The sequence below is a fragment of the Rhinatrema bivittatum genome, chromosome 1 (genome assembly GCF_901001135.1).
Source record: "Rhinatrema bivittatum chromosome 1, aRhiBiv1.1, whole genome shotgun sequence".
In the NCBI taxonomy this organism is placed as follows: Eukaryota; Metazoa; Chordata; class Amphibia; order Gymnophiona; family Rhinatrematidae; genus Rhinatrema; species Rhinatrema bivittatum.
Window position 1 is genome coordinate 682032673 of NC_042615.1, and position 17381 is coordinate 682050053.

Below are 17381 nucleotides of genomic sequence, written 5' to 3' on the forward strand. Positions count from 1 at the left end.
ACAGGAAAATTTCCCTAAACAGGCCCCTTTTCTTTATCACTGGCATTAGGCCTGTGATATTTATAGCAAAATGATGAATCTAGGTCTTAGTCTTATTTCCGTTTGGGCCGATACAGTAAAATCGTGGGAGAGCGGGCGAGCAAGCGCACACAGGCCACTCTCCTATGCACGCGATACAGTATTTTAATTTATTAAAATTAGGGCCGGCGGTAAAAAGAGGCGCTAGGGACACTAGCGCGTCCCTAGTGCCTCTTTTTTGACAGGAGTGGCGGCTGTCAGCGGGTTTGACAGCCAACACTCAATTTTGCCGGCGTCGGTTCTCGAGCCTGCTGACAGCCATGGGTTCGGAAACTGGATGCCGGCAAAACTGAGCATCCGGTTTTCGACCCGTGGGCCTATTTCAAATTTTTTTTTTCTATTTTTTTTTACTTTTGTTAACTTTCGGGACCTCTGACTTAATATCGCCATGATATTAAGTCTGAGGGTGCACAGAAAAGCAGTTTTTACTGCTTTTCTGTGCACTTTCCCGCTGCCCAGAGAAATTAGTGCCTACCTCTGGGTAGGTGCTAATTTCTGAAAGTAAAATGTGCGGCTTGGCTGAACATTTTACTTTCTGTATTGCGCGGGTATACCTAATAGGGCCATCAACATGCATTTGCATGTTGCGGGCGCTATTAGGTTCGGGGGGGGGGGTTGGACGCGCATTTTGGACGTGCTATTACCCCTTACTGAATAAGGGGTAAAGCTAGCGCGTCCAATCGCGGATTAACAGTGCGCTCTGCTGGAGCACACTGTACTGTATCGGCCTGCTTGTGATTTCAAAGTTTACCAGTTCATTTTAATAAGGTGTTGCTATATTCCATGTACTTGGTGTAAATGCTTCATTCTGATTGATGTCAGACTAGAAATAAAATTCCGTACAAAATGCACTCAAAGAATTTTTTTTATTGGTATCTTCCTTAAAAAGGTATACACTAATCATAACTGCCCAAGATAAAACTGGGAAAACCATTAAAAATCTGAAAATGTTCTATTCAGGTAAATATTCTATTCACAGCTAGTAGAAATACACAAGTGAAAAGGCATGGTCACTTCATTTTACTAGTAATCCTCTAGCCCTCTGCCTTGCATAATAAGTTTTATTTACTCACTCTTGCGGGTAACTTCACTTATTCACATGTCTATGTACAAATGTCTTCCTAGTATGTGTCACTAACTGCAGTCATCACTCCAGTAAGTAAAGGATAGCACTGCAGAATGACTATCTTGGTAAGATATTATTTGTTGCTATTGAATAGTATGCTAAGAAATTCCATATCTGAATTTCAGAGGCTAAAAAGTAGAAGTATACAGTCATAACAAAAAGGTGATACAGGAAAGATGACCTCTAGGTAGACTTATCTGTAAACCCTGAAATTCTAAGGTGAATCTCAAATATAATTCAGATCTTGTACACAATACACCCAAAACAAACATGCTATCAAAGCAATTTTCGCCTAAAGAATATTAGAATGATATGAAAAGGACAAAATTAATGAGTGTATATTTCAAACATTCAAGCTTATCAGTCAGTTCTTTAATCAACAGCTCAATGGGTAAAAACTAATACCAGAGCCACATATGGTTTCTCCAAGTTCCCCCCGACAGCACTGATTAAGGACATATGCCGCTATTTGTTGCTTTAGTCGACTTGCTCTTCTCTGATTTTTTGAGAATACTGACCTATAATGAACTTGGCTTCCATTCATATCACCATCAAGCTTCTATGGCCTGATTTATCAATGATTTTTCTTCCATAAAGTATGGGAAAACTCACTAGATTCTGGGATCAGGACAACTCAGAACACAGGTTTGGAATGACAAAAGCCAGAAAAAGGATACCCCCAACTGTCATTCTCATATACACAACAGCTCAAATTCTTCTATTCAGCTGGTTTAAACAGGGCCCTGAGAATTTTTTCCCCTTGTATCGTTCCATTAGGTGTGCTGCTTAATTACAAATAAAGCAAGCAGCCAGTTTACCAATTAAAAAGAGAAGTCAGAGGCAAGATCCAGAAGTACAGCTTTTGTTAGTCAGTCTTCTTTATAAAATGAAGTCTTCTTTCATATTCATCACTGCACAAATGCTATACCCTCTCCGTGGGAGAGATTCCTACCTAGATTAGGAAAGAAATGCCAAAATTAGACACATAATGTATACTTAGGGTGACCATTATAATTCCACGTCAGAGGGGACCAAGCTGAGGTAGTTCTGGATTTGCCCTATTGCGTTTATGAAGATGAATTTCTGATTTCCTCATTGATTTCTGTAAGAAAGACAGAACTATATCTCCCTGCATACCATGGGGCAAAACCAGACCTTGCTCAGTCTATCACAAATGACACAGGGCTGCATAATCCCCTTGTGTATACCAGACTATGAATATATGTGCATACAAATGCCTGCACAAGTGAAACCCATTCCCAAATTTCCCACTTTTTCACCAGGCTAATACAACTAAATATTTCAGTCAGAATGCCATACTGTTTGCCACTAGAAAGGCAGAAGTTAATCAATTTTTTAAAAAATACCCAAACATCTGATAAAATAAAGTCGATTATGGACAAAACCAAGGTGCTACTCATACAGAAAGCAGAATTGCTTACCTGTAACAGGTGTTTTCCAAGGACACTATGAAGTCAGTCCTCACATATGGGTGACATCCAATGGAGCCCAGCATGGAAAACATATGTTAAAGTATCTAGAACTTTGACTGAGACTCTCTGAGCATGCATTATACCACACATCCACATGGGGTCCCCTCCATTTAACAACAGAATTCTAAGAAAAAAAACAAACCAAGAAGTCGAGACCCAACTTCATGGGGAGGCAGGCAGATCTTGTGAGAAATTACATCCTGTTGTCCTCAGAGAACACCTGTTACAGATAAGCAACTCTGCTTTCTCTGAGGGCAAACAGGATGACAGTCCTCACACATAGGTGAAACCCTAGTTATGGATAGCCCCCAACAAAAAAAAGGGAAACAGCAACTGCTGCCAATGGACCTGATCATAAAAACATAAGAACATGTCATACTGGGTCAGACCAAGGGTCCATCAAGCCCAGCATCCTGTTTCCAACAGTGGCCAATCCAGGCCACAAGAACCTGGCAAGTACCCAAAAACTAAGTCATCTTAATTAATAGCAGGTAATGGACTTCTCCTCCAAGAACTTATCCAATCCTTTTTTAAACACAGCTATACTAACTGCACTAACCACATCTTCTAGCAACAAATTCCAGAGTTTAATTGTGTGTTGAGTGAAAAAGAACTTTCTCCGATTAGTTTTAAATGTGCCCCATGCTAACTTCAGGGAGTGCCCCCTAGTCTTTCTATTATCTGAAAGAGTAAAAAACCGATTTACATCTACCCGTTCTAGACCTCTCATGATTTTAAACACCTCTATCATATCCCCCCTCAGCCATCTCTTCTCCAAGCTGAAAAGTCCTAACCTCTTTAGTCTTTCCTCATAGGGGATCTGTTCTATTCCCCTTATCATTTCCCCTTATCTCCAACGCAATTATATCTTTTTTGAAAAGCGGCGACCAGAATTGTACACAGTATTCAAGGTGCAGTCTCACCATGGAGCGATACAGAGGCATTATGACATTTTCTGTTTTATTCACCATTCCCTTCCTAATAATTCCCAACATTCTGTTTGCTTTTTTGACTGCCGTAGCACACTGAACCGACGATTTCAATGTGCTATCCACTATGACGCCTAGATCTCTTTCTTGGGTAGTAGCACCTAATATGGAACCTAACATTGTGTAACTATAGCATTGGTTATTTTTCCCTATATGCATCACCTTGCACTTGTCCACATTAAATTTCATCTGCCATTTTGATGCCCAATTTTCCAGGCTCACAAGGTCTTCCTGCAATTCATCACAATCTGCTTGTGATTTAACTACTCTGAACAATTTTGTATCATCTGCAAATCTGATTACCTCACTCGTCGTATTTCTTTCCAGATCATTTATAAATATATTGAAAAGTAAGGGTCCCAATACAGATCCCTGAGGCACTCCACTGCCAACTCCCTTCCTCTGAGAAAATTGTCCATTTAATCCTACTCTCTGTTTCCTGTCTTTTAGCCAGTTTGCAATCCACGAAAGGACATTGCCACCTATCCCATGACTCTTATTTTTCCTAGAAGCCTCTCATGAGGAACTTTGTCAAATGCCTTCTGAAAATCCAAGTACACTACATCTACCGGTTCACCTTTATCCACATGAAGCAGATTTGTGAGGCAAGACTTGCCTTGGGTAAAGCCATGCTGACTTTGTTCATCAAACCATGTCTTTCTATATGTTCTGTGATTTTGATGTTTAGAACACTTTCCACTATTTTTCCTGGCACTGAAGTCAGGTTAACCAGTCTGTAGTTTCCTGGATCGCCCCTGGAGCCCTTTTTAAATATGGGGTTTACATTAGCTATTCTCCAGTCTTCAGGTACAATGGATGATTTTAATGATAGGTTACAAATTTTTACTAATAGGTCTGAAATTTCATTTTTTACTTCCTTCAGAACTCTGGGGTGTATACCAGCCGGTCCAGGTGATTTACTACTCTTCAGTTTGGAGGTTGGGATGCCACAACTTGCCTTGATGCTGAGTGATGAGGGTTGGGGAAGTCCCCAGTCTGTTTTCCAGATGGATAACTTCCGGAGGAGTGGAAACAAAATCTGTCTCGGCTAATAAGGCGCTCTGAGGATCATAGTCCCTTTGTCCTAACTTGAGCTTCAAAATTTGTCTATGCTGCCAGTGGAACTGGGTGATTGATATGCATACAGAAGACTCTGGCCCCAATGGAGGGTGAAAGTGTCTGAGGCTAGCTTGCTCTGTGCCCTATACATGGAACAGAACAGAGGGACTTTCCTTTTCCAAGCTGAGCTCCAATGAATTCCAACTGAGGTGACATGCTGAGATGGGACTTGGGGTAGTTGATGACAAACCCTAGTGATTCCAGCACCCATATGGCTGAGCACAGACACTCCTCAGCTCCTGCCCAAGAGGTGCTCTTGATCATCCAATTGTCCAGATAAGGAAACATGTGCACTCCCAGTCTGTGAAGATGCACTGCCACCACAGCTAAGCATTTTGTGAATACCCACGGGGCAGATGTTAGCCCAAATGGCAGAACACAGTACTAGAAGTATTGGTTTCCCCACCACAAATCCAAGATACTTCCGGTGAGGGGGGAAGATAACGTTGTGAGTGTAGGAGTCTTTTAGATCAAGAGCGCTTAACCAGTCCTCTTTATGCAGAAAAGAGATCAAGATGCCCAGAGAAATCATCTTGAACGTTTCTTTTTTTAGATCTAGGATGGAACGAGTTCCTCTGTTTTCTTTGGAATCAGCAAAAACCAGGAGTAGAACCCCCACTCACTTTGTCCTAGTGGAACGGGCTTGACTGCTCTGGCCATAAAGAGGGAGATCATCTCAGAGAATAGTACCTCCTGACAAGCTACAAGTCCCCAAAATGGACTCTGAGGGCAATTTGGTGGGACACCCAATAGGCTTAATTTGTACCCCCTCTGCACAATGTTGAGCACCCACGTGTCTAAGGTTACACTGGGCCACAGGCTCGCAATACAGCCATAGCCTGCTCCCAAATGGAAGATCCCCTGACATGGGTAAAAGGATCCTCTCTCCAGTCCAGTCAAAACTCCATCCCTGGAGCTGACTGACATGCCATTTGAGGCTTAGGGACCCTCTGTTGCCTGAGGAAGCTACGAGGGGCCTGTTGTATATACGACCATGATGGTGGAGGATAGCGTCTCCTAGGGCAGAAGAAAGACATTTGGATCTGATCTTTGAGTTCTCCTAGATAAGGAGGCTGGGTCATGGGTACTCGCAGAGAGCTGCTGGAGTGCCATACAGTGGTCACAGATCTGTGCCACCACATCCTTCACACGATCTCCAAAGAGATTCTCTCCTGCGCACAGTACATCAGCAAGTTGTTCCTGCACTTCTGCATGGAGATCTGAGGCCCTCATCCATGCAAGTCTGTGGGCTCCAATCCCTGCAGTAGAGATGCTCAATGCCACTTTGAAAACATCATACTTTGAACAGACCCCATGTTTTTCACATTCTAGACACATTCACCAGTCACCCGATGGTATTGTGCTACTGCTGAGGAAGCAGCTCAGCCACCTCTTGCACCTAATCCAGGATGTCCCACGTGTATTGGCCCCTGAAGAGCTAGCAGACTACTATGCAGGCAATGAGCATAGTGCCCTGAAAAACCTTCCTTCCAAGAATATCCATGATCCTTGACCAGAGGGCAACAAGGAATGGGTCAGAGTGTGCTTGGCCTTCTTGAGAGCAAATTCGACCACCACCAAATTGGTGTGGCAGCTGGCACTTGTTGAATATGGGAACCTTCTGGAGGAGGTACACTGGGTCCACACCTTCTTATTGATGAGCGCCACTGAGAAAGGGTTCTCCCACATCCTCAGCAGTAATTTCATAAGGATCACATGCAGTGGAATTGCTACAATCTCCTTAGGAGGCTCCACATATTGGAGGATATCCAGCACCTTCTGGCTGGTAGCCTTCTCCATCTGCAAATTAAATGGGATGGCCTAACAAAACCTTTAAAAGAGATTTCCTTCCGCCAGAGTGAAAAGAAGGGTTGGAGGGAAGACCATCCAATGCCTTGCCTTCCGAACCATTAGGGAAGCTACCCCCAGGGACAGAGTGGTTTCTTCTCACTGTCAGAGGACGGATTCCATGGTGTTGGTCCTTGGCCAGCGATATGGAGACCAGAGCAACTGGCCGGCTGGGCCTGGAACCAGAGGGATCTCCCTCCTTCAGGTGAGCTTCTTCTTCCAAGAGTCCAGTGGTCATCCCCAGTCCATCAGGCTGTAGCTCAGATGCTCCACAGGCTCTGATGCCATGGTAGACAGCAACAGCAATGACAGTGTCGGTAAAATGCCGATAAGCACTTGCAAGGAGCCAAGCAGTGACTTGAGGATTGATTGTGCTGGTCCCAGTGCCATCTGTGCTCCCACACTGAAGCCTTGCAACTCCTTTTCCATGGCTAGTTGCACTTATTTCTCCAGCTCCTCCTTGAAAATCGCAGACACTAACACTGACTGGGAATGAGGAGGAGTGACCAGATCCTCTTCAGAACCGAAAGGAAGATCAGTGGCTATCTGGACTGGTGGAGACCATGGTGAACCCCTGGGAACCTTGGAGGATGAGCTCTCCTCAACATGGGGTCACAATCGAAGGCTTCTCAGCAAAAGCCAAAGCATCCCTGTGCCCGGCACCTTGTAACAACAGGGATGGAAGCCAATGTTTCTTCAGCTTCCCTTGATGCTCAGCATAGCCCTTCGCTGGTGCAGAGGACAAAGATGAGGAATTTGATCCCATCTTCAGCCTGGAACTGGGCAATGGATGATCTCCAGAGTCCTTGGCAGCCACTGACACTGATGAAGGCAGCGGCCTCGCTGATATTGATGGCTCTGTGTCTATCGGTGTGGCTCCAAGGTCCCTTGATGTCGATACATCTGATGCTTTAGTCTTCCAGTACTCGAAGAGTTTTTCCACCTTCTCCAGATGGGCCCAGCATCCTTTAGGGGTCATCTGGGCGCAGTTGTGGCAACCCCAGACATCATGCGATGCCCTCAAGAAGAGGACATATCTATCATTTATTTATTTATTTATTTATTTAAAGTCTCTTTTATACCGATGACCGTTCACAAATCGCATCGGTTTACAATTAAACAGTAACAGATGGGCGGAAACCCTTACATATAACATTGTAAAACAGCGTAACTTTTGGGCGGGGCCCTTACATGTAACTGATAAAAAGGAGGCTAAAACTTGGAAGGGTATAGAGCTGACTATACTGGGCGGAGTCCATGTAGTCAATAAATAGATACAGCATAATCACTATATACATATAAGAACAAAACTATATACAATAGATAATACAATAGATAATGACATAAATAATGACATAAATAATGACATAAATAGCCGATAACTTGATTAACTTGGTTAACTTGATTAACCTGAACTAGTTGACGTGAATCATGGGGATCTGTGATAGACATGGTCCTCGCACAGAGGGCACTGCTGGAACCCCATATCATAAAATAAAAGGAATGCAAGATCAAAATCGATGATGGTGGTCATTGGTGGCAAACAGGCATTGAATGGGGAATGGAACACGAAAGGAAATTTAGCAGAAATGCTGAAAAACCCATCTAGGGACATTACCAAGGGGAAATGAATGACCGCACATCGGTGTGGTCCTACAGACAACTACAGCGAAAAGGAAATAGGGGGAAAAGAAAAATTGAGAGACTCACAACTGTGACTACTGGGCTTTGTGGAAAAATTAAGACTGAAAGGATCCCGGATGTGTGCAAGATTATATGCATTCTTGGGAATGCTCAGAGAGGCTCAGTTAAAGTTCTAGAAACTTTGACACAAGTTTTCCATGCCAGGCTCCACAGGATGATGTCACCCATGTGTGATGACTGCTATCCTGATTGTCCTTGGAGAAAGTTCAGCTGTGTGTGTCCAATACACTATGGACTCTATGAAAAAAAAACAGAGAAATTACTTACCTGATAATTTTGTTTTCCTTAGTGCAGACAGGTGGACTCAGGACCAATGGGTATAGTGTGCTCCTGATAGCAGTTGGAGACTGAGTCAGATTTCAATCTGACGTCAGCACTACATATACCCGTGCAGGAAGCTCTGCTCTTCAGTATTCTCTTCGAAAAGCAATAGTGGATATGTGTGTGTTTGGATAACTTGATTAACTTGGTTAACTTGATTAACCTGAACTAGTTGACGTGAATTGTAGCTGGAGACTGCCAGTGTCGTCAACCGAGAAACGCCAACACCCGGTAACTCTGGGTGTTTCAACTGGGGGTAAGTCTGGCTTACCCGTGCTTGTCTTGTTCTCAGGGATTGTCACCCGAGGTTTCCATATTTTGAGGCAGCCGTGGGCAGGATACTGAGTCCATCTGTCTACACTAAGGAAAACAAAATTATCAGGTAAGTAATTTCTCCATTTCCTAGCGTGTAGCAGATGGACTCAGGACCAATGAGATGTACAAAAGCTACTCCCGAACCGGGTGGGAGGCTGCCTGTGGTCCACTTAGTACTGCCTTTGCGAATGCTGTATCCTTCCTGGCCTGAACATTCAGGTGATAGAACCTCGAGATGGTGTGGACGACTACGTCACCGTCCGACAGATTTCGGCGGGTGACAGCATCTTGGTTTCTGCCTAGGACACTGCCTGGGCTCTTGTGGGCCTTGACTTGTAGAGGTGGAGACTTGCCTGCCTCTATGTAGGCCGCCTTGATTACTTCCTTGATCCAGCGGGCTATGGTTGCCCACGAGGCTGCTTCCCCTTATTTCTTCCCGCTGTGAAGGACGAATAGGTAGTCCATCTTTTTATGGATTCCGATCTTTCCAGGTAGCGGACTAGAAGTCTGCCGACTTTAAGATGGCGTAGGCGGCACGAGTCTTCCGAGTCCTTATGCTCGTCTGGAGATGGCAGCGAGATAGTTTGGTTTAGATGGAAATGAGAAACCACCTTTGGAAGGAAGGAGGGACAGGGCCAAGTTGTATGGATCCCGGTGTGAATCTGAGGAACGGTTCCCGCGTGTAGGTCTGAAGGAAGCTCCTGCTAGGAAGCCAAGTACTAGATTGATATTCCATAGGGGTACCGGCCACTTTAGTGGTGGTCTGATTTACTTGACCCCTCTCAGGAAGCGGGAGACATCTGGAAGATAGACTGATGCCGTCCACTTTGGTTCAGAAGCAGGCCAGCGCGGCCAGTTGAACCTTGATGGAGTTGAGAGACAACCCCTTCTTCAGGCCATCCTGCAGGAATTCCAGAATCATGGGAATCTTGACTGTCCGCGGAAGGATGTTGCAGTCTTCACACCAGGCTTCGAATATTCTCCATATTCGTATATAAGTTAAAGATGTGGAAGTGAGGGAGAGAGAGAGGAGAGCAGAGGAATACAGCGACGCAGTTTGGCTTGTTTTACCATCTTCAGCTGGTCCCGGCAGGGCTCCCTCAGGCCAGCTGCTTTGCCTCGTGACGTCGGCTGTGGAGAGGGGCGGACCCGGAAGCGGCAATAAAATCGGCCGTGCTGCTCTCCTGGCTGAGGGAGAGAGAGAGGAGAGCAGAGGAATACAGCGACGCAGTTTGGCTTGTTTTACCATCTTCAGCTGGTCCCGGCAGGGCTCCCTCAGGCCAGCTGCTTTGCCTCGTGACGTCGGCTGTGGAGAGGGGCGGACCCGGAAGCGGCAATAAAATCGGTCGTGCTGCTCTCCTGGCTGAGGGAGAGAGAGAGGAGAGCAGAGGAATACAGCGACGCAGTTTGGCTTGTTTTACCATCTTCAGCTGGTCCCGGCAGGGCTCCCTCAGGCCAGCTGCTTTGCCTCGTGACGTCGGCTGTGGAGAGGGGCGGACCCGGACGCGGCAATAAAATCGGCCGTGCTGCTCTCCTGGCTGAGGGAGAGAGAGAGGAGAGCAGAGGAATACAGCGACGCAGTTTGGCTTGTTTTACCATCTTCAGCTGGTCCCGGCAGGGCTCCCTCAGGCCAGCTGCTTTGCCTCGTGACGTCGGCTGTGGAGAGGGGCGGACCCGGAAGCGGCAATAAAATCGGCCGTGCTGCTCTCCTGGCTGAGGGAGAGAGAGAGGAGAGCAGAGGAATACAGCGACGCAGTTTGGCTTGTTTTACCATCTTCAGCTGGTCCCGACAGGGCTCCCTCAGGCCAGCTGCTTTGCCTCGTGACGTCGGCTGTGGAGAGGGGCGGACCCGGAAGCGGCAATAAAATCCGCCGTCCTGCGGCGCGAAGCAAAGCCGGCGCGTCGCACAAGCCGCGCGCTCTCAAGGGGCGCGCACTTAAGCAACGGACTTTGCCGGACTTCGCCGGAATCGCCCAAAGTAAGATCAATTTATTACTCCTCTCTCTCGGGGTCAACTATTCTAAAGAAAAATTGCATAAAAAGCGAAGTTGGGTTGTATCCTGTTTGCAGTTTGTTGTTTTGTTTCTTTTTTAAATTATGCCTCCAAAACGTAAAGGCAGAGTAAGAGTATTTCCTACTCTTCCTATGCCGACTTTGCTGCAACAAGATATTACCAGCTTCATGGCTTCTCCTATTCCAATAGATGGAGAGGCCAGGGACTTTGATGTGCCAGTGGGTCAGGGAGGGCCCACTGTGCCTACAGAGGAGGCCTCTCTTAGCCCCAACATCGGGCTACCACCGGAGCAAAGGGAAAAGGGAATTGCCCCTGGATTAACTGTGAAAGACCAAGAAGATCTTGGGCTTACTGTGGGGAATGTTCAACCCCACATCAATAGTTCAAATGGGAAAAAAGACATCTTAACTACCCCCCCACTTGCAGTAGGGGGGAAAGAAAGTTTGTCCTTGGCAACTCCAGAAATGGAGGGGAAAATCATTGTGCCAAATGTCCAGTTACCAGGTACACCAACCCGCCCAGCGCAAGTGACGCTAGAAACATTGTGGGACTTGATGGTAGGCATGTCAACTAATATTAAAGATTTGGAAAGGAAAATGGATTTGTTAAATGGAAAACATGAACAGGAACATCTAGAGACCCAAAAGCAAATAAAAGATACCAATGAAAGAGTAAAACAATTGGAAGATCAGGGAAAAAAGTTATTGGAGTTCAATGTAGCTGTGGTGAAGGATAGGATTGCTATTAATAGGAGACTAGAAATGTTGGAAAATAATACAAAAAGGTTCAACTTAAGATTCTTAAACTTCCCCAGAATTGTTGGGGAAGAACCAATAATATCCGTAAAGAAGTTTTTTGTTGAACAATTAGGATTTACCTTAGAAAGGTCCCCTACTATTAACAATTGTTATTTTCTCCCCACAAGAAATGAATTGCCTAGAGTTGAGAATTTCCAAGGAGACCTTACCAATTTCTTGGAGGACTCCACAGCAAATATAATAAGTTGGGGAACTTTGTTGGTTACCTTTTATGCCACCACAGATATTAACATTATAATGAAGAAATATTTTAGTAAGTATCCAATTACTTATTACGAAAAATCTATTAAAATTTTCCCTGATCTAGCTCCTTCTACTCAATCGAGACGCAAAGCTTTCTTGGTGTTTAGGCAAGAAGTAATTTCGCTAGGTTATTCCTATACATTACGCTATCCGTGTAAATGTATAATACAAAAACAAGAGAATACATATATATTTTTTGTTCCTGACCAATTAAAAATGTTCTTAGATCAAGCTAGGGTGCCAACCTCTACCCCACTTTCTAGTTAAACTAAGGTTAAAAAAGGAAAAAAGGTATAGGATATGCAAATATTCTTATAAATTTGTTGCTTGATATGCTCCCAATTTACATAGGAATAATAACCCTCCATTATGGTTGATAATAAAAATGTGGTGGTTAAATTCTTTTTTTTCCTCATTAGTAATAAGTATCAATGTATTGCATTAACCATACATTGTCATTTCTATAATTATGTAATGAGAAACGTGTATTGTAATATATAGTGAAACTTGATAAATAAAGAATTCAAAAAAAAAAAAAAAAAAAAAAAAAGATGTGGAAAACTTGCATGCTCGGAGCAAGGTGTCAATTACCGCCCTCGAGTATCCGCTCTTCTTCAGGCAAGTCCTCTCAGTGGCCAGACCGTAAGAGAGAATTGAGTTGGGTCTTCGTGGAGGATCGGTCTTTGCTGGAGCAGTTCCCTGTGTGGAGGTAGACACAGGGGGTTCCCTGCCAGAAGTCTTCGCATGTCTGCGTATCACAACCTTCTTGGCCAATCCGGGGCCACTAGAAGTACTAGCCCCCTGTGGTGCTCTATCTTGCGGATGATTCCGCCCAGTAGTGGCCATGGAGGAAAGGCATACAGCAGGTCTTCCTGTGGCCAGGTTTTGAATGAGGGCATCGATCCTCTGGGATTGAGGGTCTCGTCTGTGACTGAAAAACTTGGGCGTTGGACCAGGTTGCCAGAAGATCCATGGCTGGGGTTCCCCAGCGGTCTATTATCAACTGGAAGGCTGTGATTGACAGCCTCCATTCCCCTGGGTCTAGACTTTCTCTGCTGAGGTAATCTGCAGTGACGTTGTCTTTTCCCGCAATGTGGGCGGCAGAGATCCCTTGCAGGTTTGCTTCCGCCCGCTTCATTAGGGGGTGTATTTCCATGGACACCTGTTGGCTTCTGGTTCCTCCCAGGCGGTCGATGTAGGCCACTGTTGTTGCGTTGTCCGACATGACTGACAGCTTCTCCTCGGAGTCTGTGACTAAATCGTAGGCAGGCTAGTCTGATTGCCCGGGCTTCCAGTCGGTTGATGTTCTATCCCGACTCTTCCTTGTCCCATTGTGCCTGGGCCGTCAGTTATCGACAATGGGCTTCCCACCCTCGTAAGCTCGTATCCGTGGTGAGCAAGACCCAGGTTAGTGGGGATAGTCTTACTCCCTTGCTCAGATGGTCTTGTAGCCACCATAGGAGCTGGGTCCATACTTCCGCCGGCAATTGGAGGCGGATGGTGTAGTCCTGGGACATCGAGTTCCATTGTGACAGTAGGGAGCATTGTAGTGGTCGCATATGGGCCCTTGCCCATGGTACGACTTCTAGGGTTGATGTCATGAGTCCGAGGACTTAGAGGTAGTCCCATACCGCGGGGCGAACGCCGTTCAACCGTTTTCTCAACTGGTCCATCAATTTCCTTCTCCTTGTAATGGGAAGGACGACCCTGTCCTGTTGGGTGTCGAACCGGACTCCCAAGTATTCTAGAGATTGGGAGAGCTGCAGACAGCTCTTGGTTGTGTTGACAATCCACCCAAGGTTTTGCAGTAGGTTCTTGATTCTGGAGGTCGCCTGATGACTTTCTTCTGGAGATTTTGCTCTGATCAGCCAATCGTCCAGGTACAGGTGTACGAGGATTCCTTTCTTCCTCAGTGTCGCTGCCACTACCACCATTATTTTGGTGAATGTCCGGGGGGGGGGGCAGTGGCTAGTCCGAAGGGTAGCGCTCGGAACTGGTAGTAGTGTTCCATGATCACGAAGCATAGAAAGCGCTGGTGGTCGTGATGAACCGGGATGTGCAGGTAGACTTCTGACAGATCCAGGGAGGTCAGAAATTGTCCCGGATGTACTGCCCTTATGACCGAACGTAGGGTTTCCATGCAGAAGTGTGGTACCCTCAGGTAGCGGTTGACAGACTTGAGGTCCAGAATGGGCCAGAATGCTCCCTTTCTTGGGAACGATAAAATAGATGGAATAGTGCCCAGTATTTTGTTGGTGTTTGGGTACCGGTGTTACAGCCTCTAGGGCAGGGGTCAGGAACCCATGGCTCGCGAGCCAGATATGGCTCTTTTGAGGGCTGCATCTGGCTCGCAGACAAGTGTCGCCACACTTTCCAGTCCCCCGCTGACCCAGCTGCTCCCCGGTCCTCCTCCGCCCGGGCTTAAAATGCTGTCAGCCCGGGCGGAACATGGCAGGACAGCTGGAGTCAGCGGCACTGGCGTGCTCTCTTCTTCCTGCCCCCCCCCCCCGCGGCCCAGAAGAGGAAGTGGTGAGCATCGGGTGCGTGCGCGGCAAGAAGAGGCCACGCTAGTGTCCGAAAAGAAGACTGCAGCGCGGCTCGGAGGAAAATGAAGAGCTTCAACCGCGGCCGATGGGACTCCGCCTCCGCGAGGGCTGAAAATGAAGGAGGTTAGCGTTGGGAGGAGGCTGCTGCTGCCATGAGTTCCCGGGGTGGGGGTGGGGGAGAGAGAGTGAATGAGCGAGCAAGCATGTGTGTTTGAAATCCTTTGTGTGTGAGTGAGAGATTGCATGTATGTGAATGATTGAGAACCTGTATATGTGAAAGAGAGTATGTCTGTGATTGAGAGCCTGCCTGTGAGAGAGAGAGCATGAATGTAAGTTTACCATTGGGAACCTGTATGTGTAAGTTTGTGATTGAAAACCTGTTTGTGTGAAAGAGTATGTGTGTATGATTGAGATCCTTTGTGTGTGAGAGAAATCATGTGTATGTATGATTAAGAGCCTGTGTGTATAAGTAAGAGAGAGATCATGTGTGTCTGTGTGTGACAGAGCTGGTTTAGGTGATGGAGCATGTAAGTATGTGATTGAGAGCCTGTGTTTAAATGAGAGAGAGAGAGACCATGTGTGTCTGTGTGTGATTGAGAGCTGATTTAGGTGAGGGAGCATGAGAGTATGTGATTGAGAGCCTGTGTGTAAATGAGAGAAAGAGAGGACATGTTTGTAAGCATGTGAATGAGAGTCTGTGTGTGAGAGAAAAAGACAGCATGTATTTATGTGATTGAAAGCCTCTGTGTGAGTGTAAGCGTGAAAAGATAGACAGCATGTGTGTAAATGTGTAATTAAGAGCCTATATAAGTGAGAGAGAAAAAACATGTGTATATGTGAGTACTGAGAGCATGTGTGTATAGGTGTGTCATTGAGAGCCAGTGTGTGAGAGAGCGCTGGTATGTGACAGAGAGGAGAAAGTTCCAAGCAAACCACCCCGCCTCCTGCTAATTCAGAACAATCTCAGGACACCTGGATATCAAACATTCCCAGGTATGCAGAGCAAAAAAATTTTTGTATCCTTATTATTTTTCATTACTGGGTCTTTGTGTCTGCTATTTTGAAATATTTTGTTGGTATCTGGAAATGTTTTATATGAGTTTTTAATTATTGGATATTCCACTCATCAGCTGTTTCGAAATATGTTCTTTTTGTTAGTACAGTTTTACTGCTGATGATTTTATATTTCTTGATTTGTTTTATAAGGATGGGTGATGTTTCTTTTTTCCTTTGTTACACTGCATACAGAGACTCTGGCTTGTTGCAGTTTCCAATTCAGTTTTTACTGCATGCTTCTTGTTATGCGTTTTCGTCTCTTTATTCTATGTTAGGTGAGGGACAGCACGTGATTCAGGTGAGGTTTTCTGCTGGCGTGTAGTTTCTGTGTTGGACTCTATAGCAGCCTGACTTGGTCCGTTTTCCTAATAGGAGATGTATTGGTGTCTTAAGGCCTGGTGTAATATTTTCAGAGACTTATTGTACTTTAAAAGTGTGATCTTACATAAAATGCACACATTTACTTGTATTTAGTTTTAAACATATTGTATGGCTCTCATGGAATTACATTTTAAAATATGTGGCGTTTATGGCTCTCTCAGCCAAAAAGGTTCCTGACCCCTGCTCTAGGGAGAGCAATTTTATCAGTGTGGTTTCCACTGCTGTCCTCTTGGCGGGGGAGTGCAAGGGGATTTTACAAATTTGTCTGGAGGGATGCTGTGGAAGTCCAGATAGTATCCCTCTCAAATGATGGTTAGGACCCACTTGTCCGACGTTATCTCGACCCATCTTTGGTAGAATAGGGCAAGCCTGCCCCTATGGCTTCTTCCTGTGGTTGGGTCTGTTGATTCTCATTGTGAGGTGCGGCTGGGGCCTGGGCCGGCTCCCCTCTTGTTGTGTTTGTTCCGAAAGGATTGACCCCTGCCTGCAGGGCGAGATGCTTGGTATGCATTCTTGTACGGTCTAAAGCGCTGTGAACCTCTGGCCCTTGGATGTTCGAGGAGAGGGGCGATGACTTCTTTTGTTCTTGTCCTCTGGTAGCTGAGGTACTAGGGATTCGCCCCATTTGTCGGCTAACTTCTCTAGTTCGCTTCCGAACAGGAGGGCTCCTTTAAAGGGCATTCTCGTGAGTTTTGTCTTGGAGGTCGCATCAGCTGACCAGCTTTGGAGCCAGAGTTGCCTTCTGGCTGCCACAATGGATGAGAGGCCCCTGGCTGAGGTACGCACCAGGTCTGACGTCGCATCCGTGAGGAAAGATATCGCTGGTTCTAATGTTTCGACGGGCATGGTAGTGTTCCTGGCGCGTGATAAGCAGGCACAAGTCACCACGGCACAGCAGGCAGCGATCTGTAGTGACATAGCTGCTGCATCAAAGGACTGTTTTAAGGATGGATTCCTGATGTCTGTCCTGGGCATCCTTGAGTGCCGCTCCTCCTTCGACTGGTACGGTAGTGCACTTTGCGACAGCGCAGACCATAGCGTCCACTTTGGGAAACACCAGGAGTTCTTTGGCTGAGGGATCCAGTGGGTATATGGCTTCTAGGGCCCATCCTCCTTAGAAACTGGCCTCCGGAGCATTCCATTCCAGATCAATCAGTTGTTGTACGGCTTGTAGCAACGGGAAATGGCATGAGGCCTGACGGAGCCAGACTAGAAGAGGGTTCGTCTTTGGTTCCTCTGTGGAGCTTATGCCTGGGATGGCCAGTTCCCTCAGGCTCAGAGACACGTCTGAGCCTGAGGGAACTGGCCATCCAGAGACACGTCATCTCTG

The 17381-nt window shown here is 46.0% G+C and overlaps 1 protein-coding gene across 3 annotated transcripts in view; it reads right to left on the minus strand.

The window, feature by feature from the left end:
- Positions 1 to 929: 929 nt before the first annotated feature.
- Positions 930 to 17381, minus strand: part of LOC115074755 (survival of motor neuron protein-like) — a 109593-nt gene continuing 93141 nt past the window's right edge. For all 3 annotated transcript variants that reach the window (XM_029574520.1, XM_029574539.1, XM_029574529.1), the window contains one exon: positions 930 to 2156. The gene's annotated coding sequence lies outside the window, so the exon portion shown is untranslated. The remainder of the gene's footprint in view (positions 2157 to 17381) is intronic.